At 49.3% G+C, this 24967-nt stretch overlaps 1 long non-coding RNA gene across 1 annotated transcript; it reads left to right on the top strand.

Annotated features, from left to right (window-relative positions):
- Positions 1 to 18551: 18551 nt before the first annotated feature.
- On the top strand, positions 18552 to 23045 carry LOC141176260 (uncharacterized). Its single transcript, XR_012253123.1, has 3 exons — positions 18552 to 19540; positions 19728 to 19793; positions 22014 to 23045. It is a non-coding gene; the product is annotated as an uncharacterized lncRNA (long non-coding RNA).
- Positions 23046 to 24967: the final 1922 nt, after the last annotated feature.

Genomic DNA, 24967 nt, shown 5'->3' with positions numbered 1-24967 from the left:
TAGAATAGCGAGAAACTGCAAGTGCGCTCAGTCACTATGAAGCCAACAAAGGCAGCCGTGAACCTGTGTACATTGTATATATAGTGACTGTGAGCTGTGATGTCATAATGCCCGACCATGACCTGTGATGTCATCATGGAATCTTGTGATGGAATCTTCAAGGAGTGGCTCTACACACATACATGCTGCCTAGCAATATGCTTTTTTGGCCGTCCTCTTTTATTTCCAAATACAACACAACCAGGATAAGGGAATGTTCACACGTTGCGTTTTTGCAGCATTTTTTTCCACACCAAAAACCAGGTTGTACTCAGGAAAAACACTGCATACAATCCACACTTATTTGCTGTGTTTTTGCAGTGTTTATACTTGTGGGTTTTTTTTTTTCATTCATTTGAATGGGTGAAAAATGTTGCAAAACCCCTGAAAGAATTAACATCCTGCAAATTTAAAATAAAAAAAGGAAAAAAACGCAGCATGTGAATGAGACTTTAGAAATCTCATTCACTAAGCTGGTACTGTAAAACGCAGTGTTTTAGCAGCAGAAAAATAACCCTGAAAAAAATGCCACTTGTGAACATTCCTCAAAGATATAATAGTCATATTATGGGAAATATTGTGTATATTTATTCCTCGCGTGTCTTTTTTTACCAAATAACATTTACCTCATTGGTTGGAGAGTTTACTATTAACAACTGTGACAAATATTGAAGAATTAATGATAAGTGACCCAAGTGATCAATCATTTACGTCATTAATGGTGATGGGCGAGCACTAAAATGCTCGGGTGCTCGATGCTCGGGTCGAGCACATTGGAATACTCGGCTGCTCGACCCGAGCAATGAGCCCAATGTAAGTCTATGGGAAACTCGAGCATTTTTCAGGCGGCTCCCCCCGGCGGTCTGCAGAGGGCCTAAAAATTGCCCAAATCGATGGGAACAGTGCTCAAATGACATGGGAACAGCATGGGGAAGACCCCTGGAAGCATTTCTGACTCCCAGGTCACTGCTGTCAACAACGTTGTCAGAAATATTTATGCCACTTTTACGGATTTTCCTGGGATGTATGTTAAGGAACATCCTTTCCAGGGTTATAACTTGTATATAGGGGAAAATAAATAACCAAAAACAAAAATACTCCTCCACACCTTGGGCTATGTTCACACGTAGCGTTTTTGATGCGTTTTTGCACTTTTGCATTGCTTTCAACCAACACAAATGCATTCACCAGGAAATGTCATTTTAACATTTTACAACCTTATCTGGCCATGTGCTGTGTGACACGTCATCAGACACATGCATACAGTGCTGAAAAGACATGGGAACAGCATGGAAGCATCTCTGACTCCCAGGTCACTGCCTAAAAGTGTGCCCATCATAAGAGATGCTTGGCGCATGCGAAGATGCCTCCCGCCATGGACCTGTCGTTACAGACTTGCAACAATCACCGTCCACGTCCTTGTCCCTCCTCAGCGTTCAGTTCCTTGGAATGCAAGTGCAAGTATGCAGGCAGCCACCCACCTACCCACCGGCTGCAATACTATACTGACAAATTTTTGACAGCTACTTGCACTTGAAATGTAGCCTTTTAGGCTCGTGGAGACAGAAGCTTTTCATAACCTCATGTCGGCGGCGGCCGGGTGTCCATACTCTTTCCCCAGCCACCACTATATTTCCCGGTATCGCCTCTGCCTTCCACAAGCACGGGTCCCACAACATTACCCGTGCCCTCCCCAGTGCACTTACTGAGAAGGACCGCCTAACCACAAACATGTGGACAGGTGAACGTGGCCAGGGACGGTACATAGCCAGTCCACAACTTTTTTTTTGCTGACAGTTGTATTTAGCTCGGTGAAAGGACTGGCATAGAGGGAAACCGTATCTAACCTGGGTGTCATTTCTCCCAGGAAGTCCTGTAATTCAGCTTGTTGCAGAAGCAATGGCAGTCCGTCCAACATCAACTCGCACTTGTCGGTGGTGCTTTGACACACACACATCTTTCTTTTCGCATTTTATTTCTTGAATACAGAGTTGGACAATGGCCTGATCTGTAATGCTTTTTGAGAAATAACATGCATAAGCATGGCCGATCCACATTAAAAAAGCAGCCACAGAGTGTCCGGAAACCTTCCCCCACAATTTTATTAGCCAGGGCAGCTTTTCGGCAGGGTTGGACGGGCCCACCAGAGAACCGGAGACTACTCCGGCGGGACTTGGCTTCTCCTTCTGGAGAGTTCATAGTGCCGAGGTGAGGCCATGATGATGATAGAGGCCACCATCTGCTTAGTTTTCTGTTACTTGAAATGCAAGTGCAAGTATGCAGCCATCCACCCACCCACAGGCCGCAACACTAAACTGCCAGATTTCTGGGCAGCTGCTTGCACTTGAAATATGGCTTTTTAAGCTCGTGGAGGCGGAAGCTGTCCACAATCTTATGGCGGCGGCGACTGGGTATCTATACTCGGTCCCCAGCCGCCATTATTTTTTCCGGTATTGTCTCCGCCTTCCACAAGCATGGGTCCCACAACATTACCCGTGCCCTCCCCAGTGGAAGGACTGCCTAACCACAAACACGTGGACAGGTGAATGTAGCCAGAGACGGTACGGAGCCAGTCCACAACTTTTTTTGCTGAGAGTTGTATTTAGCTCGGTGAAAAGACTGGCGTAGAGGGGAACATCATACTGTGTGTGGGGGAATGTACTGTGGGGGCATCATACTGTGTGGGGGGAATGTACTGTGGGGACATCATACTGTGTGTGTGGGGGAATGTACTGTGGGGACACCATACTGTGTGTGGGGGGGAAATGTACTGTGGGGACATCATACTGTGTGGGGGGAATGTACTGTGGGGGCATCATACTGTGTGTTGGAGAAATGTACTGTGGGGGCATCATACTGTGTATGTGTGGGAATTTACTGTGGGGACATCATACTGTGTGTGGGGGAAATGTACTGTGGGAGCATCATACTGTGTGTGGGGGGGAATGTACTGTGGGGACATCATACTTTGTGTGGGGGGGATGTACTGTGGGGGCATCATACTGTGTGTTGGAGAAATGTACTGTGGGGGCATCATACTGTGTATGTGTGGGAATTTACTGTGGGGGCATCAAACTGTGTGTGGGGAGGAATGTACTGTGGGGAATCATACTGTCTGTGGGGGGAATGTACTGTGGGGACATCATACTGTGTGTGGGGGAATGTACTGTGGGGACATCATATTGTGTGTGGGGGAAATGTACTGTGGGAGCATCATACTGTGTGTGGGGGGGAATGTACTGTGGGGACATCATACTTTGTGTGGGGGGGATGTACTGTGGGGGCATCATACTGTGTGTGGGGGAATTTACTGTGGGGTCATCATACTGTGTGTGAGAATTTACTGTGGGGACATCATGCTGTGTAGGGGCATTATATTGTGTGTGAGGGGGAATATACTGTGGGGGCATCATACTGTGTGTGTGGGAATGTACTGTGGGGGCATCATACTGTGTGTGGGGAGGAATGTACTGTGGGGGCATCATACTGTATGTGTGGGGGGAATGTACTGTGGGGACATCATACTGTGTGTGGAGAAATCTATTGTGGGGACATCATACTTTATGGGGAGGAATGTACTGTGGGGGCATCATACTGTGTGTGGGGAGGAATGTACTGTGGGGCCATCATACTGTGTGTGGGGGGGTGTACTGTGAGGACATCATACTGTGTGTGGGGGGGAATGTACTGTGGGGACATCATACTGTGTGTGGTGGAATGTACTGTGGGGACATCATACTTTGTCGGGGGAATGTACTGTGGGGGCATCATAATGTGTGTGTGAATAGCTGTTTATCATCGTACAATGATTGAATAACGGGAGCAGATGATTTATAAAAAGCACTGAATTATATGGTGTGGATTTGCTGCTACTGTGTCACCCCAGGCCTGGATGCCACAAACTTGTAAGGCTGTGTCTGAGAGCAGGAGGGAGGTTCTCTGGTCATGGACCATTAGCATGCAGCACCTCCTGTCCCAGGCCAGTAGGGGGAGCAGGCTGCCCCTATAAAAGCTGGTACTGAGGGCAGGGTTAGGGAAACCAGGACCCACTTCTGAAGCATCCAGAAGGGTTCCCAGAAGAGAGGGACAGGTCAGCGGCAGCTGAGGAGTCAAGGAGGCTAAGGAGGAACAGCAAGCCAGGGACAGAGGCGACGAGAGCTGGTCCTGGCTGAGAGAGAACAACATACCGGACACTGGGATCCGAGGCTGTCAGAATTGCAAGTCCTGCAGCAGATCATCTACTTGCGAGGGATTTTAGGTCCCTTGGCCTAAGAAGCCTGGAAGCTCCGCCACACAGAGGGACCGGTACAGCACAGAGAAGCTACAGGTACCTAAGGCCCGAGTCGCAAGTCATAAAGGCGTAGTACACGGCCAGCTCAGGGACGTGGGCTATCATACCACTAAAGGGGGAGATAGTCAGCAAGGGCAGAGAGAGAACGGTAGGCCTACCCACTCACCCTGACCAGTGGAGCTCGCCCGAATGCCCTCAGACACCCAGGTCCATTCCTCCCTGTACTCCTGGTGGGTCTGTGCCCCGAGCAACTACAGAGTCCAAATGAAGATCAAGATGACCTTGAATCCGCAGAGGACAAGGAAGAGATGATCAGCACAGTTCTCGGAGAGTTCCCCCGGACCTGGACTCAGATAAATGGCGCAATACTGGTACCCGTCCTACACTTCCTTCAGCCTACCCAACAGGAGCCTACCGGAGAGCAAGAAGAGCAAGTGACTCGCCCCCTGGGCCGTGGGGCACTCGGATCCGGGCAGTGGGGGAACGATGGGAGTAGTAGTGGCAACCCGGTTCCGTGGCTCAGGGTGGTCAGGCCAGTGGTAGTCCGTTATGTGCTGATGTTTATGTCTGACTATGCCACCCGTGGATTGCGGTTATTAGGAACCGCCGCTGCATGCAGACCGCTGGGGCTGATGAGGTGTGCAGCTAGGGTAGTGTGACTCCCCACGGGAAGAGTGCGGCCCCAGGGCAGTATAATGGATGTTGGGAGTGATGGTGGTGAGAGTCCCAGTACCGGTAGTGCTGGAGGCGCGAAGGAGCACACAGACAATAGGTTGCAGTCCAGGGTCTTTACTGAAACAGGTAAACTGACCCATAAACAGTCCCAGCTAGGAGGGGACCTGGATGTCTGAGAGCAACGGGGAAATTGGCCCTGGTCAGGGTGAGGGTGTAGGCCTACCGTGCTTTCTGCGCTCCTTCTGGCTATCTCCTCGTTATAGGGTAACAGCCCACGTTTCCGAGCTTTCCGTGTATTCTCGCCTGTATGGCCTGCGACGTGGGTTCCTTTCTGCTCCCAGCCTTGTACGGCTTTACTGGTCCCTTCGGTTGTGGCAGGGCCTCCAGGCTTCTTAGGCCAAGGAATATACAGTCCCTTGCGGACTGGTTCTCTGCTGGAGGATGTGGAATCCTCCCAGCCTCAGACACCAAAGTCTGGTAAAGTCAGTCTCTTATCTGCCAAGACAGGCTTGCTTCGCCTCTTGTCTCTGGCTTGTGGCTCTCCTCCTGCCACACTTCCTCTTAGGTGCAGTGCAACTGTCTGTCCCTGTTCTGCTCTGGGACAAGTCTCAATGCTGAGACAGGCCATCCAGTTCTCCCTAACCCTGCCCCCAGCACCAGCTTTTATAGGGGCAGCCTGCTCCCCCTACTGGCCTTAGACAGGAGGCATTGCATGCTAATGTTCCCCTGACTAGAGAACCTCCCCCTTGCTCTCAGACACAGCTTTAATTACACTTGTGGCATCCATGCTAGGGTGACACATTCCCCCCTAGTGAAATTTAGTACTCCGGGACTAAACAATATACAAAGACAATATGCATACCATAAAACATTAGTATACAAGTGACGCACAGATTGAGTTCTTAAGGTCACAGTGTGGTCTGTGACCAGGTGTCCATATCACCAACACAACGGGGAGCCTTAACCAGGTGGGGGTCTGTCCTACCCCAAGTCCTTTACAGTCTTAGTTCATTCCTTGGTTAGGCTCCGAACGCAGTCCATACAAGGTCCTGGTTATAAAAAGTCCATAACCTGTGAGTCCTTAACCCACTGTCTGGTGGTGGACCAACCTGGCTTTCCCCACTAGCGTTAGGGTTACAGCTACCAGCTGGGTGTACAGGTAGGGCAGGCAGCTGTCTGCAGGTTCTTTGGCTTACCGCAGGCATTGCAGGCTCACTGTCAGCAGAGGGTTGACTCTCCTGGGCTGCTGGTACAGGCTCTTCTGCCTCTGGAACCGCTTGCTCCTCTTCACTTTCCGGCTCTGGTGTTGGTTGTTGCTGTGCCGGTTGCAGGAAATGCAGGACAGGTACCACTATGGCATCATTTATGCGAGTCCAGGACTGAGGGAACTCTCCGAGAACGGTGCTGATCATTTCTTCCTTGTCCTCTGCGGGTTCAAGGTCACTCTGATCCTCTTCTGCACTACGGAGTTGCTCGGGGCATCTTTTGAGGTGGTCTCTGGAGACAACACTAGTGGTTTCTCCTCCGTCCTTGGTGATTACGCACACCTTTGGGTTGTCGTGGTCAGACTGCAGTACGGTGTAGGGTTCCCTTTCCCACTGGTCGTCCAACTTATGTAGCCTTCTTTTTCGCTTTAGGACTTGCTCACCAGGTTCTAGGGGACCAGCAGGGGCGTGTTGATTGAAGAGTTTTTCTTGCCTCTCTCTCACCTGGGCCAGGCTCTTCTCCACACTCTCCTGTACCTTCTTGTACTGCAGTTGCCTTTCCGTATCCCAGTCCGCATCCGGGGAGGTGTCCTCAGGTATTAGGACTCCCATCTCCAGGTCTACGGGCAGCTTACCTGGTCTAGCTCGCATCAGGTAAGCCGGGGTGCAGTTTGTAGCATTCACCGGGATATTGTTGTATAGGTCTATTAGGTCCGGCAGTTTTTCTGGCCACAGGCTGCGTTCCTCCAGGGGCAACGTCTTCAGGAGATCAATGACTATATTGTTCATCTTCTCACACATCCCGTTGGTTTGTGGATGGTAAGGCGTTGTCCGAATCTTCTTACAGCCATAGAGGTTGCAGAACTCCTGGAAGATTTCAGCCTCGAACGCTGGACCCTGGTCTGTCAGGACCTGTTCCGGATACCCGTGTGGATGGCAGAAATATTGCTGGAAGGCTCTGGCCGCTGTTTGGGCTGTCAAGTCCTTTACCGGGACCACCACGAGAAAACGTGAATAGTGGTCCACGATTGTCAGGGCGTAGATGTACCCTGACCGGCTTGGAGCCAACTTGACGTGGTCTAGAGCTACCAGCTCAAGAGGCTGCGTGGTGACGATGGGCCTCAAGGGTGTCTTCTGGCTGGTGCGGTCCTTCCTCCTTAGGTGACAAGGGCCACAGTCTCTGCACCACTTTTCTACAGCTCCTCTCATGCCGACCCAAAAGAACCTTCCTCTTAGCTGGAACTCCAGTTTCTTCCAACCGAAGTGTCCCGCTCTGTCATGGTAAGCTCCCAGGACCATAGCTGCATCCCGCCTTGGAACCACGACTTGCCAGGTCAGCTCATGCGTCCGGTGGTTGACAATCCTTCTGCACAACTTGCCTTCGTAGAGGAACAGCTTGCTCTTCTCTTTCCATAGCTGCTTGGCTTCCTCTGGGGCATCTGGATCTAGGCGGGCGTCTTCCCGGGTCAGCAGATCTTTCACCAGGCGGACTGCAGGGTCACTATCTTGGGTCTCGGCCCAGCTGTGGTGAGGTAGGGGATTGATCATCACGGTTGTTAGATCCTCCTCTTTCACGCGGTGGGAGTATTGAGCGACTCCATACCGGTGAAACGCGGGGAGTTCTACCTCCTCCAGCTCTTCTGGGTCTTCGTCACCTTCAGGTAAGTGAGGCATCCTCGACAGGGCGTCTGCGTTGGCATTGGTTTTGCCGGCCCGGTACTTCATCACGAAGTCATAGTTGGAGAGACGGGCCATCCACCGCTGTTCTAGGGCACCCAGTCTTGCATTGTCCAGGTGTGTCAACGGGTTGTTGTCCGTGTACACGGTGAACTTTGCGGAGGCCAGGTAATGCTTGAAGCATTCCGTCACGGCCCACACCACCGCCAAGAATTCTAGCTTGAAGGAGCTGTAATTCTCCGGGTTCCTCTCGGTGGGTCTCAGCTTCCGGCTGGCGTACGCGATCACCCTTTCTCTGCCCTGTTGGTTTTGGGACAGTACGGCTCCCAGTCCCACATTACTGGCGTCTGTGTGGAGGATAAAAGGCTGGCCATAATCAGGGTAGGCCAGGATCTCATTCCCCGTGAGGGCCATCTTCAACTGGCGGAAGGACTCCTCTTCCAGTTTATCCCACTTGAAGGGTGGCTTTTGACTCCTGGACTTAGACTGTCCGATCAGGAGGTCCTGCATAGGAGCTGCCATCTTGGTGAACCCGGGGATGAATCTTCGTTAGTAGCCTACCAACCCGAGAAACTGTCTCACCTCTTTGATGTTCGAGGGGCTTGGCCAGCTCTTGATTGCCGTGACCTTGTCAGGGTCGGGGGCCACTCCTTCCGCGCTTACCACGTGCCCTAGGTACTGGACCTTTGGTTTCAGCAGGTGACACTTCGATGGTTTCACCTTCAGGCCATAGCCTGCCAGGGCTTCGAACACCTCGGCCAGGTGCTTGAGATGGTCCTCGTAGGTCTTCGAATAGACGATCACGTCGTCCAGGTAAAGGAGGACCGTCTCGAAGTTTCGGTGCCCTAGACAGCATTCCATCAGCCGCTGGAAGGTCCCTGGTGCGTTGCAGAGCCCGAAAGGCATGCAGTTGAATTCGCTCAGTCCCATCGGGGTGGTGAAGGCGGTCTTCTCCTTGTCAGCCTCTGCCACAGGAACCTGCCAGTACCCGCTAGTAAGGTCCAAAGTAGAAAACAAGTTAGCTGATTTTAGTGCGGCTAAAGACTCTTCTATTCTAGGCAGCGGATATGCGTCTTTGTGGGTGATACGGTTGATTTGTCTATAGTCGACGCACATTCTCGTGGTGCCGTCTTTCTTTTTCACCAGAACCAAGGGGGCTGCCCAGGGGCTACAGTTGTCTCTAATGACCCCAGCTTCTTTCATCTCTCTTAGCATGCCCTTTGCGTTCTGATAATGTGCAGGGGGTACAGGTCGGTGTCTTTCTTTTATTGGTGGGAGGCTCTCTGTGGGGATGTGGTGTTCTATCCCTTTTACTCTGCCGAAGTCTAGCGGGTGCTTACTAAAGACTCTCTCGTACTCCTGTACCACCCGGTAGACTCCTTGTTTTTGGTGCAGGGGAGTGGAGTCAGCACCCACGTGGAGTTTCTGGCACCAGTCCTCCTTTTGTTTCTGGGAGCCATTACCCTCCGCCTGTGGAGATGGAAGCAAGGGTTCCACGGCCCTGATAGCTTTGTGTTCGACAACAAACAGTTTGGCGAGTGTAGCGTATCTGGGTAAGTGTACTTCCCTCTCCCCAATGTTGAGGATGCGGACGGGCACCCTCCCATGACGGACATCAACCACCCCACGGGCTGTCAAAATGGTGGGCCTGCTGTCTGAGTACACGGGTTCTACCATGGCTTGGTAGTCTCTACCTCTCAACCCGATTGCAGTCCGACACCAGATCATCATTTCACTTTTGGGAGGCATGGAAATGGGGAATGGGTCACTCAGTCTTACGCTACCGATCTCACCACCAGACAGTTCTACCTGCTGCCGTCTCATCAGCGCTTTTATCTCCTTGTTGAGGACTCTCTGTTGGCTGGAACTAGCATTCACCGCCACCTGTTGTAGAATTACAATTACCTCTGAAAGACAATTTTCAATTACATTAGTACCCACAGTTATTTTAGGGTGACTTTCACGACGGTCAATGTCCACAATAATTACTCCCTGTGCCGGCTGTTCAACTTTACCAATTTTAATGGTCATCTCCTTGAACCCCATCTGCGGCACGGGTAAGCCATTACTGGCGATGATGCTCAAGTTACTGTCTGGATACCGTGTGATATCTGTCACTCTGTCTCTGTATACTGGAGGTAGGGAGCCTAAGCTGACCCTAAGCTGGGGCCCTGACTAATCCCTCAACCTGGAGGTACTGTTAAAGGTACAGAGGTCCAGGCCGCCAGTGTAACCCCTACCTCCTGAGGATCCCTGCACCTAAGTAATCTAGTCCTGAGAAGGACCCCGATCACAACAAAAGAGGACAAGTAATAATATGCCCACACACAGTACTTAGACGAACGAGACAGTACAAGGGAAAAACCAAAACCACCTTGCATACAAAAACTACACAACTACAACAGAGGGAACTCCAACGGGAAAGGAGATAAATGATAAAGCGAGGAAGGGAAAAAACACTCCAAATACACTTATCTCAGAAACTCCAAATACAACGATCCGCTCTGTAAGTCTGTGTGAAATGCTTTCACCGACACTTCCCAAACAGACCAGCAGGCATATGAAGGAGTCTCATTACAGCAACATTGATTGCAGCTGGGCGAGGCTGGACCTCGTCTAGCACAGAGAGAGAGAGAATTAACTCCCTCACTGCCGAAAACACCAAGCACCAAAAAGTCAGCTGCGAGAAGTCAGGCTGTGTAATCGTGACGATCTTCGTGGCGACACACCCGTGACAGTACCCCCCCTTCTACGAGGGGCCTCCGGACCCTCAGGGCCAGGTTTATCCGGGTGAGTCGTGTGGAAGGCCCGAACTAATCGGTCTGCGTTAATATCCGACGCAGGAACCCACATCCTCTCCTCAGGACCATACCCTTTCCAATGAACCAGGTACTGAAGGGACCGGCGATTAAAACGTGAATCGATGACCCTTGATACCTGGAACTCCAAGTTACCATTGACCACCACTGGAGGGGGAGGTAAAGGTGACGGTACCACCGGCGCCACATACCTCTTAAGCAACGATCTGTGGAACACGTTGTGAATTTTAAACGTAGGGGGGAGGTCAAGACGGAATGCCACCGGATTAATAATAGAACTGATTCTGTACGGCCCGATGAACCTGGGACCCAGTTTCCAGGAGGGAACCTTAAGTTTAATATTCCTGGTAGACAACCATACCCGATCGTTCACACTTAGGTCCGGACCAGACACTCTCCTCCTATCAGCCATACGTTTGTATCGGTTCCCCATAGTATTCAGATTCTTCAGCACCCCTCTCCATACTGAAGCGAGTGATGAGGAAAATCGTTCCTCCTCAGGAACCCCCGAAGAGCCCCCCCTACTGAAAGTACAAAACTGGGGGTGAAAACCATATGCCCCAAAAAACGGGGACTTACCAGTGGACTCGCTCCGCCTATTATTAAGAGCAAACTCTGCCAGAGGTAAGAAAGAAGCCCAGTCCTCCTGGTTCTCTGACACAAAACACCGGAGATATGTCTCCAAGCTCTGGTTCATACGTTCCGTCTGACCATTGGTCTGAGGGTGAAAAGCCGATGAAAATGACAAATGCATCCCCCGCCGTGCACAAAACGCCTTCCAGAACTTGGACACAAACTGAGACCCCCGATCAGACACCACATCGGATGGTACCCCGTGAAGCCTCACAATCTCCCCAATGAACACCTGCGCAAGAGTTTTAGCATTAGGGAGAGCCGGAAGAGCGATAAAATGTGCCATCTTGCTGAACCTGTCCACTACAACGAGTATGACCGTTTTACCCGAAGACGGAGGGAGGTCCGTAATAAAGTCCATAGACAGATGAGTCCAAGGACGCTCCGGGATCTTCAAAGGTAAGAGGGCCCCAGACGGACGGGTATGTGAGGTCTTAGAGCGCGCACAAACCCCACAGGACGCGACAAAAGTTACCACCTCCTTATGTAAGTTAGGCCACCAAAACCGACGCGAGAGGAGATCCACAGTTGCTTTACTCCCCGGGTGTCCTGCCAAAACTGAGTTATGGTGTGCCTCGATCACCTTTTGTCGCAACTGATCTGGAACAAACAGTCTCCCTGGAGGTCCAACAGGGGCGTCCCCCTGAGCCTCCAATACCTCCTCCTCCAGCTCAGAGCATACTGCCGAAACCACCACCCCCTCCTGAAGGATAGGAATCGGGTCGTCCGTATTCCCGGCCCCAGGGAAACTACGAGATAAGGCATCCGCCTTTACATTTTTTGACCCAGGACGATATGTAACGACAAAATTAAACCTGGTAAAAAACAATGACCACCTAGCTTGTCTGGGATTCAGACGTTTCGCGGACTCCAGATATAGCAGGTTCTTGTGATCGGTGATGACGGTGACCGGATGGACTGCCCCCTCCAAAAAATGGCGCCACTCCTCAAAGGCTAACTTAATGGCCAAGAGTTCCCTATTGCCGACATCGTAATTCCTCTCAGCGGACGACAATTTTTTAGAGAAAAAGGCGCACGGATGCCACTTACCAGGGGACGAACCTTGTGACAATACTGCTCCCACCCCTACCTCGGAAGCGTCTACCTCTACAATGAATGGCTGTGACGCATCAGGTTGAATGAGTATGGGTGCCGAGGCAAAACATTTTTTCAAGGAGGAGAATGCTTGACAAGCCTTGTCAGACCACCTAGAAAAATCCGTCCCCTTTTTAGTCATGTCTGTGAGAGGCTTAACCATGGACGAGAAATTACGAATGAACTTCCGGTAATAATTAGCAAACCCCAGGAAACGTTGTAGTGCCTTAAGATTCTCTGGCCGATCCCACTCAAGAACTGCCCGCACTTTCCCAGGGTCCATACGAAAACCGGACGCTGAAACCAGGAAGCCTAAAAACTGGAGTTCCTGTACGGCGAACACACACTTTTCCCATTTGGCATACAGTTTATTATCCCGCAAGATCTGTAACACCTGCCTAACGTGCTCCTGATGAGACACCAGATCCGGCGAGTAAATTAAGATATCATCCAGATATATGACAACAAACTGTCCCACCAGGCGGCGAAAAATGTCATTAACAAAGTGTTGGAACACCGCCGGGGCATTAGTCAGACCGAATGGCATGACAAGGTTCTCATAATGCCCCTCCGGAGTGTTAAACGCCGTCTTCCACTCATCCCCCTCCTTCATCCTAATCAGATTGTACGCCCCCCTGAGATCCAACTTAGAGAACCATTTGGCGCCCACGATCTGATTAAAGAGATCGGGAATAAGTGGGAGTGGATACGGATCTCGGACCGTAATCCGATTAAGTTCACGGAAATCCAGGCAAGGGCGTAGGCCTCCATCTTTCTTCTTAACAAAGAAGAACCCCGCAGCCACCGGTGAAGATGAAGGTCTAATATGCCCCTTAGCCAGACTTTCTGAAATATAATCCTTCATGGCCTGCCTCTCAGGACCAGAAAGGTTATACAACCTAGCTTTAGGTAACTTGGCCTCAGGGAGCAGTTTTACAGAACAGTCATACTCGCGATGAGGAGGTAGTTCCTGACACCCTTTCTCCGAGAATACATCCTCAAAGTCCGCCAGAAATGGAGGTAAGACCCAAGGAGTAACCGCACCGATGACCGTGTTCATGCAGTTTATATTACAGAATTTACTCCATTGGCTTATCTCTCTGGTTTGCCAATTAATAACCGGGTTATGCTTAGTTAACCAAGGAAGGCCCAACACTATAGGAGCGGGAAGACCCTCCAACACGTAGCAAGACAACAGTTCTTTATGTATCGCCCCCACTTGAAGTTTTACGTCATGCACAGCTTGCAAAAAACTTCCCTGACCGAGAGGCCTGGCATCGATCGAGAATATGGGGATTGGTTTAGCCAACTCACTCAATCGCATACCTTGAACCCGGGCAAACCGAGCATCAACCAGATTAGCCCCGGCCCCACTATCCAGAAGAACAGATATCCTCTCAGTTCTCGTACCCACCACCACCTCCGCCGGTACGAGAAACTGAGACGAACCTAGGGACGAAATACCTATTCCCAGATTGCCGTCCACCACACAACCTGGGATCAACAGTTTTCCGACGACTCTTCACTCTGCAAGGGACGGGATGGACACCCCCCAATAAAATGTCCCTTTCTCCCGCAGAAGAAACACCTTCCTGTCTTATGGCACACCACCGGTCCCCTCCCCCGAAAAGATGTCCCTCCTAATTGCATAGGCTCCTCTGGACTGACCAGGGGAACCACCATATGAGGGGACCTTGTAGGAGGTGGAGTCATCACAGGGGGTCGAGTTATCCCGCACCTCTCCCGAAGCCGTCTGTCAACGCGAATAGCCAGGGCCATAGCGGCTTCCAGTGACGCGGGAGAGTCATACTGTGCCAACACATCCTGTAATTTGTCGGATAAACCTTGACAAAACTGGCTCCTAAGAGCCGGGTCATTCCACTGGGTGTCCGTGGCCCACCTACGGAACTCCGAACAGAATTCCTCCGCCGGACGATCTCCCTTCTGGATCCTACGTAACTTAGACTCAGCAAGGGAGATCCGATCTGGGTCATCATATACGAGTCCCAGAGCAGCGAAAAACCTATCCACTGACTGGAGAGCCGGGGAGCCCGGGGGAAGAGAGAACGCCCAAGATTGTGGGTCCCCTTGTAGGAGCGAGATGACAATTCCCACCCTTTGTTCTTCACTCCCCGATGACCGAGGCCGCAGCCGAAAGTACAATTTGCATGCCTCCCGGAAAACAAAAAACTTGTCCCGCCCCCCAGTGAACCTGTCAGGGAGAGCTACTTTAGGTTCTGGTCCGGCTTGCTCCAGAGGATGCAAAACCTTTGACCTAACGTCCGCCAGCTCCATGGACAAACTCTGCAACTGCCGAGCTAGACCGGCTACTGGATCCATGGTAGCTGGAGAAAAACTAAGTGGGTCGGTGAAAATGTCACGCTGTCTCTGTATACTGGAGGTAGGGAGCCTAAGCTGACCCTAAGCTGGGGCCCTGACTAATCCCTCAACCTTGTCTCACCACCAGACAGTTCGACCTGCTGCCGTCTCATCAGCGCTTTTATCTCCTTGTTGAGGACTCTCTGTTGGCTGGAACTAGCATTCACCGCCACCTGTTGTAGAATTACAATTACCTCTGAAAGACAATTTTCAATTACATTAGTACCCACAGTTATTTTAGGGTGACTTTCACGACGGTCAATGTCCACAATAATTACTCCCTGTGCCGGCTGTTCAACTTTACCAATTTTAATGGTCATCTCCTTGAACCCCATCTGCGGCACGGGTAAGCCATTACTGGCGATGATGCTCAAGTTACTGTCTGGATACCGTGTGATATCTGTCACGCTGTCTCTGTATACTGGAGGTAGGGAGCCTAAGCTGACCCTAAGCTGGGGCCCTGACTAATCCCTCAACCTGGAGGTACTGTTAAAGGTACAGAGGTCCAGGCCGCCAGCGTAACCCCTACCTCCTGAGGATCCCTGCACCTAAGTAATCTAGTCCTGAGAAGGACCCCGATCACAACAAAAGAGGACAAGTAATAATATGCCCACACACAGTACTTAGACGAACGAGACAGTACAAGGGAAAAACCAAAACCACCTTGCATACAAAAACTACACAACTACAACAGAGGGAACTCCAACGGGAAAGGAGATAAATGATAAAGCGAGGAAGGGAAAAAACACTCCAAATACACTTATCTCAGAAACTCCAAATACAACGATCCGCTCTGTAAGTCTGTGTGAAATGCTTTCACCGACACTTCCCAAACAGACCAGCAGGCATATGAAGGAGTCTCATTACAGCAACATTGATTGCAGCTGGGCGAGGCTGGACCTCGTCTAGCACAGAGAGAGAGAGAATTAACTCCCTCACTGCCGAAAACACCAAGCACCAAAAAGTCAGCTGTGAGAAGTCAGGCTGTGTAATCGTGACGATCTTCGTGGCGACACACCCGTGACAATATCAGCATCAGTCCAATACTGCTTAAAAAGTACATAAGGGATAGTGGTTACTTGCGACCCAGTATCCAGCAAGGCGCTCATGGGGATACCGTCCAGCACCACGGGTAAAACCGGGCGCCCCCCAACGTACTTATCACGCCAATTATAAGGGCCTGGTGATCTTATGCCTGGGGGTTGGCCCTCTGCCCCAGGTTGGACCCGTTTAAATTACAGTACCTGGAAGTGTGTCCAGGCTGGTTGCATCGACGGCAAATGGGCTGTCCATCCTCTGCGTAGCGGTCTGTGGGCCTCCCTCGGAACGACGGGATCCTCCTCTGTCGACGCCACGGGACATCCTCCGGACTTGAAGCCAGCTCGATGGGTCTTGACGGGTCCACTTGTAACGCCTGGACGGTCCTGGTCAACGCCGCGACGCTCCTGGTCAGCTCCTGGACTTGGTGGTGCAGGTCTTTCGACGGGGCTTGGTTCAGGGCCTGTGCATCAGCCCCCACGGGGTCCATAGAGGAGGGCGCCGCCTCCTGGTGGTAGGTGAGAGCAGGGCGCCAGGGGTTTATAGCGCCACTGGTTGCAGATTCACGGAGCACCCTTATGGCCCTGTCCTTAAATTGGGCAAAGGTCAGGTCGGGGTTCTGAAAGAACATGAGGCGCAGTTGGGCCCTGTGGGCGCTAGACAGCAGACCTTCTATGAATTGTTCTGTTAGCAGCTTATCCGTTTCCTGCACACTGCCAGGGTCAGTTTGTTGAATAGCCCTCAGGGCTTCCTGCAGATTTAGGGCATAGTCTCTGATGCTGTCCTGTGCCCGCTGCTTACATCCATAGAACCTCATTTTAATCTCAGCAGAGGTACGTGTGTCAAAGGTACCCCACAGCCGGGCCAGAATACCCTTCACAGTCCTTTTCTCCTCAGTGGGCCATGATTTTACCTCCCTTTGGGCTGCGCCAGTTAACTGCCCTGTCAGTATGCTGACCTTCTGTTCCTCTGTCAGGGGGTAAACGTGGAACAAACTGTATAGCCTTTCCTTGAAGTCAGTTAGGGCATGGGGCTCCCCTGAGTACTTGGGCAGCCAGGCCGCTCCAGGGATGTAGGGCAGGGAAAATGGCATCACCGCTGCTGCAGCTGCGTTGGTGGTAGTGGGCGCCTCCGTGTCCGACATCTTCCTCCCCCCTAGTTAAGCGTGGCCTACCTTCCGACGATCCTCTTCTGTAGGCCGCGGCTCCGCTGCTGCTGCTATGGACGAGGACCTGGCGTCGCGTCCTGATGACGTCAGCGTCACTCTCTCTCCCTTCCAGGACCTTGTGCAGCGTCGGTGCGGTGGGTGGAGCTTCGGATCTCGCGCGGTTTTGACGTCCACGCCCCTCTTCTTCCCGCGCGGCGTCCTGAAGATGGCGTCCGATGGCGGGAAACAGCTGCGGATGGCGGGAAGACGGCAGAAGACGGCGGGAAACGGTCCAAGATGGCGTCTGATGGCGGGAATCGGCTCCGGATGGCGGGAAACGACTCCGGACGGCGGGAAACTTCGCCACAGGTAAGTTACAAAAGTCTTTTTCAGGCACGCAGTACCCGGTGGTTGTGGACACGAAATCCTGCCGACTACGCCAAAGCTGACTCGCCCCCTGGGCCGTGGGGCACTCGGATCCGGGCAGTGGGGGACCGATGGGAGTAGTAGTGGCAACCAGGTTCCGTGGCTCAGGGTGGTCAGGCCAGTGGTAGTCCATTATGTGCTGATATTTATGTCCGACTACGCCACCCGTGGATTGCGGTTATTAGGAACCGCCGCTGCATGCAGACCGCTGGGGCTGATGAGGTGTGCAGCTAGGGTAGTGTGACTCCCCACGGGAAGAGTGCGGCCCCAGGGCAGTATAATGGATGTTGGGAGTGATGGTGGTGAGAGTCCCAGTACCGGTAGTGCTGGAGGCGCGAAGGAGCACACAGACAATAGGTTGCAGTCCAGGGTCTTTACTGAAACAGGTAAACTGACCCATAAACAGTCCCAGCTAGGAGGGGACCTGGATGTCTGAGAGCAACGGGGAAATTGGCCCTGGTCAGGGTGAGGGTGTAGGCCTACCGTGCTTTCTGCGCTCCTTCTGGCTATCTCCTCGTTATAGGGTAACAGCCCACGTTTCCGAGCTTTCTGTGTATTCTCGCCTGTATGGCCTGCGACGTGGGTTCCTTTCTGCTCCCAGCCTTGTACGGCTTTACTGGTCCCTTCGGTTGTGGCAGGGCCTCCAGGCTTCTTAGGCCAAGGAATAAACACGCCCCCTGACGAAGGGAACAGCCGATACGCGCGTAGGGGCGTCTCTCTCGACATGTGCCTCCCCATTATGGACCCCTAACAGTGCTATTGCCCCCTGGTGATTACATTTGGACACTGGAGAGCTGCGGTAAGCATACAATGGGGACATTTATGTTCCCTCTATTCATCTAGTGCACCGCATATGACAATAATAGTAGATAATAGGAGGGTGATATGGTAAATGACTTCTACTGGTTTCCACTATACAGCAGTGAGGGTAATCAGCATATATAGTATCCATTTTAATGCTTATGTGTGTTATATATATATAGCAGATATGATATAATAAAACTAAATACATAGGATCTGGGTCTGCCATGGATTACCTATATTATGGGTCCCTGTGTGGAGTCACATGTAGAGAGGGCTGTTATTGATTTTATTTTCCTTTTTTATAATATTGTACTGACCTTTGTATATGTCTGATCTTTGTATCATAATAAATATTGACCATTTTTTGCTATAGAAGTGTTGATTCGGTCTTCGCTTTTTTCTCTGGTAGTTCTATATTTGGCGATGGAGTCGCATTTAGTCCATATAGGGTAGTAATTAATAAAAGGTACATATCATACCTATATCTACACACATGGTGTGATTTATACTACCCATTTATGATTGGTGTTCTTTATAGTCTTATTACTGTGTTTTGCACAGGTATTTTCCTTTCTAATAACATGGACTACAAGGCTAAGGAAAATCCTGGTTGTCACAAATTGATCAGACATTCGGAGGTTCAGTGGTTGATGGGCCAGTAGCAGTTGAACAGGGATGGGATGAGAAATCCACGTTTATACAGAAATTATTAATAAAAAGAACGAAACTTTGGTGGAATAAGGCGTTTTTGGGAAAATATATTACCCGCCAAATGATCCCACGAGGACTGAGAATTCGCATTACCCCTACATTCCCAGTAGAAGATGCAACATTTATGTCCAAATGGGAGGAGTCTTGCACAAATTGCTCATTGTTGTTGATGCAACTATTGGTGGATTTGAATTCACAATCTATTATGGACCTGGATAATCAAATAGATGTCGCACAGACAGAGTTGAGATCCAATTGTCCAACGGAGAAACTCTCTAACTATAATATACATATTGATAAAATTTTGGATTCCACAGTCAAGAGGATCCAGGAGGTACAGGTGTCTAAATTCAATAGAGACATGAGAGACTACCATCAGAAGAGAGTATATATATGGCGCAGACCAGGAGGTCAGGGCCCCAATTTTTCACGCAAACTTTCGAATTCATCGGCTACATCACTTAGTGATCACTCGGAGGCATCCTCTTCATCCATAGTTACAAGATCCGGTACCTCTAATAAAAGAATGAGGGAACATAACTTCCATCCCTACAAACGACAGGAATATACATCACCGGATCATAAGAGGAATGACTCTAAGGTAATTAATCTGAGTAACTATATTCTTACTGAGTCAGATGTGGCCCTTCTTAGTAAGGGACTATCTTTTGCCCCGAGTGCCCAATTTGATGCATTTACAGCTATTAAAGATTTACATATATTTGCACGGGCCCTGATCTTCAAAAGACACTTCTTTGATGGTGGTCTCCATGATCTCTTTCCCACAGAGGAAGAACAAGCTGCGGTGAGGATACTGGAGGATTTGGCCATTGAACATAATACCCCCCTAGGAGGTAAGATTCCTAAATCTATTAGACCAAAATCTAAGAAGTTTCCACCACTAACGTCATGTTCCAATGTGGATTTATTTGTTAAGATTGTCGCTGATGAGCTAATGGCGATTCCGCGTCATATCTCACGTGATAACATGTCTAAGGAGGAACGTGATAGGCTAATGTTCCTTCAGAATTTACCAGGTGTCCTTATCAAACCTGCGGATAAAGGGGGGAATATTGTGGTGTGGCCCAAACCTATGTATGAGAGGGAAGCATATCGACAGTTAAATAACAAAATTTGCTATAGGAAATTGACATTCAATCCCCTCACTACGTATATGGCAGAATTGGAGGTGATTATCAACAGAGCTGTTGCAGAGAATATCATTACGAGAGAATTAGCTTCAGCTCTGTTGGTAGTTGAACCTACAATTCCCACCCTGTATCTTCTCCCCAAGATCCATAAAAATGCCGAGATTCCCCCTGGACGCCCCATTATTTCGGGTAGGGGGAATTTCTTGGAACATGTCAATAGGTGGATTGACTCCCATCTGCAGCCACTGGTGGAATGCCTACCTTCTTTTCTGAGAGATACTGGCGAGTTACTTAGGAAGGTGGATGGACTATATGTTGAGGATGATACCACCCTGGTGACTGCCGATGTGGAGTCACTCTATACTAATATTAGACATGCGGATGGTATTTCCGCGGCTAAGTTCTTCTTGGGCACCTCATCTGTACCTTATGCCTTAAGATCCTTGATCTTGGAACTGTTGGAGTTCTCTTTGCATCATAATTTCTTTACATTTAAGGGGTCTTTTTTCCTGCAGACCCAGGGGACAGCAATGGGTGCGGCTTTTGCGCCGTCCTACGCCAATCTGTTCCTGGGTCTGTGGGAAAGAGACCTCTGCCTGACAGATCGTGAGGAGTCAATGGGTCGTGTCCTCTTTTGGGCACGCTACATTGATGACATCCTCATGATCTGGCAGGGTTCAACACTAAAATTAAAAGAATTCATGGACCAATTAAATGGGAACGTATGGAATATACATCTTACATATCAGTCCAATGAACAACAAGTTGAATTTCTGGATGTGTCACTGATAAGGGATGACACCAACTGTCTACAGACGACGCTATTTCGGAAACCTACATCTACCAATATGTTGCTACATGCAACATCATCCCACCCTAAACATATGATTAGATCGGTGCCGGTGGGACAGTTCCTCAGGGTTCGGAGGATCTGCTCCACCGACACCGAATTCGAACGACAGGCCTCTGAACTCAGAGATAGATTCCTCGAGAGAGGATATAGCCGTCGTATGATCAAGAGGGCATATAACAGAGCGAAATTCTCGTCCAGACATGACCTTATCTATGGAAAGAGAAGTGATGAGGGGGCTAAAGAAAATGAAAAAGTGAGATTCATCACCAATTATCATTCTCAATTTTCTAAGATGAGACAGATACTGTCTAGATCTTGGCACATTCTGAGAGCTGACAGTGTCATCTCCAAGTTTATTCCAGAGAGGCCACTGATCACAATTAGACGGTCAAGAAATTTGCGGGACCATCTAGTTCACTCACACTATGAGGGGTCGGAAGTGGCTTCATTTTTGGACACTCAGAGGAGGAGGAGTGGATGCACTCCTTGTGGCCGATGCGTCGCATGCCCAAATGTGGAACGTTGTGATACGTTCTTTGGTTCGGATAGATCTAAAATATATAAGATCAAGAAATTTATCACCTGCACCACCAAACATGTCATATACTTTGCTACATGCCCATGTGGGCTTATATACATAGGTATGACTACTCGTCAATTCAAAGTGCGAGTCCGTGAACACGTTTTGGGCATTATTGCGGCGGCCGGCCACGTGGATGCATCCACTCTCAAAACCCTTCCCCGCCATTTCAAGACCCACCATAATTGTGACTCATCAGCACTCCAGATTAGGGGTATCGATTGTATAACACCTAACATTCGTGGTGGGAGGATTGGCCAAAAATTGGCGCAAACAGAATCTCGTTGGATTTGGACCCTTGGTACACTACAACCGAAGGGTCTTAATGAGAGCATTAGTTATTCCCCCTTTCTCTAAAACCCATACCATATATTAAAATCATAATAGTAATATCTCAATGCGAGTGGCCCTTTACAACCTAGGTTCAATTTTATTCTGTATATGTTTATTAAGTGTATATATTGATTTTATCTCTTTTTGCATCTATCAGGATTTCTCTATGCATCCATGATCGTCTTTCTTTCTGTCGACAGCAGGGTGATTGTTACTGGTGGGTGAGGATGGCTTAGATGTGATGTCGCATTGGATCCTGACATAACGACGAGGGAACGCCGACTACAAGTCGATGCGAGAGACATTAAAACATTATAGCTAAAAGGACTGTATGCATATATTGAGGTCCTACTAGTGTAGTTTCGGGGATTCTATTTGTCTACATTATGTCACTATAGATTTGTTATAATGTGTATTCGTCTTCGCCTCTATATTGACTTTTATATGATGGTTTTGATATATGTTGCGTGGGACTCATGTATGCTGGTGTAATATATGGCGTGCATAGGTTGGTGGGTGAACTATATGGATATATATCTATTTATGTTCAGTATATATATTTCAATGATATGTAATATGTGTACTATGTGCATTACTTCTATCCTTGGGGAGGGTACTGAGGGTGACTCTGATTGTGGATATCATGTTTATATGTATGTGTGTATCAGGTAGACATCGTGTTAGATATGGAATATGTCCCGATCAATTGGTTTCCCCTTGGTGCGACCCTAAAATATACATACAGGTAGTGGATATTTCGTGGTATGCATACATGGATATAGTATATGATATATGGGTAATTGGCCCTAATCAACTAGCTTTTTTGTGGATTATCAATGATATACATGTGGAGGGTGGATATAATGTGTATATATATATATATTCATTGTAGGTGTACCATGAGGACGATATGCCTAATATCATGATACACTGGATATGAGATATGGAAGGTGTGCATCTCATCCATATATTTTCTCTCTTTATAGATGTATATATGATATTTCCCTACTATACATGCTGCCTATGGTGGTTTTCTACCTAGAATCTGTCATCCTCACATGTGGCACATTCCCCCTTCCCCCTCCTTTCCTCCCCTGCCTTCCGTATCTTCTATTCTCTCCCCCTCTCTTTCCCCTGTTGTCCCGTTATATGTTGTGTCTCTGTATTGTTACATGTTTTCCTATTGTCCACAGTTTATATATGTTACTTTACTATGAGATAACAACTACAATGTGCATCTGCATAGAGGGAAAATGTGTGCTGCGTACATACAGGTGGGCGGGGGTGCTGGTCGGCCTCTGTTTCTGTGGTGATATTGATGTTGTGCCTCAGCTCCGCCCACCCATGGTCATGTGATGCGGAGTCCTGTTGGCGTCCTCATCCCTATGACGATGCACGCATCATGTCCTGTCTCACGGTGTTGTGACTTAGCTCCGCCCACCCGTGGTCATGTGATGCGGACTTAGCTCCGCCCACCCGTGGTCATGTGATGCGGACTTAGCTCCGCCCACCCGCGGTCATGTGATGCGGAGGCCTGTTGGTGTCCTCATCACTATGACGACACACACATCATTTCCTGTCTTACGGCACCTCCAGTGCCTATAAAAACAAGCAATAGAGATGCAATAAACACGCCCCCTGACGAAGGGAACAGCCGAAACGCGCGTAGGGGCGTCTCTCTCGACATGTGCCTCCCCATTATGGACCCCTAACAGTGCTATTGCCCCCTGGTGATTACATTTGGACACTGGAGAGCTGCGGTAAGCATACAATGGGGACATTTATGTTCCCTCTATTCATCTAGTGCACCGCATATGACAATAATAGTAGATAATAGGAGGGTGATATGGTAAATGACTTCTACTGGTTTCCACTATACAGCAGTGAGGGTAATCAGCATATATAGTATCCATTTTAATGCTTATGTGTGTTATATATATATAGCAGATATGATATAATAAAACTAAATACATAGGATCTGGGTCTGCCATGGATTACCTATATTATGGGTCCCTGTGTGGAGTCACATGTAGAGAGGGCTGTTATTGATTTTATTTTCCTTTTTTATAATATTGTACTGACCTTTGTATATGTCTCATCTTTGTATCATAATAAATATTGACCATTTTTTGCTATAGAAGTGTTGATTCGGTCTTCGCTTTTTTCTCTGGTAGTTCTATATTTGGCGATGGAGTCGCATTTAGTCCATATAGGGTAGTAATTAATAAAAGGTACATATCATACCTATATCTACACACATGGTGTGATTTATACTACCCATTTATGATTGGTGTTCTTTACAAGGAATATACAGTCCATTGCGGACTGGTTCTTTGCTGGAGGATGTGGAATCCTCCCAGCCTCAGACACCAAAGTCTGGTAAAGTCAGTCTCTTATCTGCCAAGACAGGCTTGCTTCGCCTCTTGTCTCTGGCTTGTGGCTCTCCTCCTGCCACACTTTCTCTTAGGTGCAGTGCAACTGTCTGTCCCTGTTCTGCTCTGGGACAAGTCTCAATGCTGAGACAGGCCATCCAGTTCTCCATAACCCTGCCCCCAGCACCAGCTTTTATAGGGGCAGCCTGCTCCCCCTACTGGCCTGAGACAGGAGGCATTGCATGCTAATGTTCCCCTGACTAGAGAACTTCCCCCTTGCTCTCAGACACAGCTTTAATTACACTTGTGACATCCAGGCCAGGGTGACACACAAGCAGCCCCAGAGGCAGAAGAACCCATGCCAGCAGCCCAGGAGAGTCATCCCTCTGCTGACAGTGAGCCTGCCATGCCTGCGGTAAGCCAAAGAACCTGCGGACAGCTGCCTGCCCTACCTATGAACCTAGCTAGTAGCTGTACCCTCAATGGTAGTGGGGAAAGCCAGGTTGGTCCACCACCAGACAGTGGGTTAAGGAGATCAACCAGCAGCACTAGGGGACAAACACCAGCTCGCTGGAGGATATAAGTGCGAGATCTAAACGTACCATGTATATATTTAATATGTTTTTTACCTGTAACTAATAGTGTTTTCTCCAGTTTTTCTACATATATGGACTGACAGGTTATGAACTTTGGATAACCGAACTACCTTGTAAATAGTTGCACTTGGTGCCTCTTGCGA

This window comes from Phyllobates terribilis, unplaced genomic scaffold (assembly GCF_046119375.1).
Source record: "Phyllobates terribilis strain yellow unplaced genomic scaffold, ASM4611937v1 Scaffold_19__1_contigs__length_20705806, whole genome shotgun sequence".
Classification (NCBI taxonomy): Eukaryota; Metazoa; Chordata; class Amphibia; order Anura; family Dendrobatidae; genus Phyllobates; species Phyllobates terribilis.
Note: the sequence above shows the minus strand (reverse complement) of the source record. Positions and strands in the feature narration are given on the sequence as shown.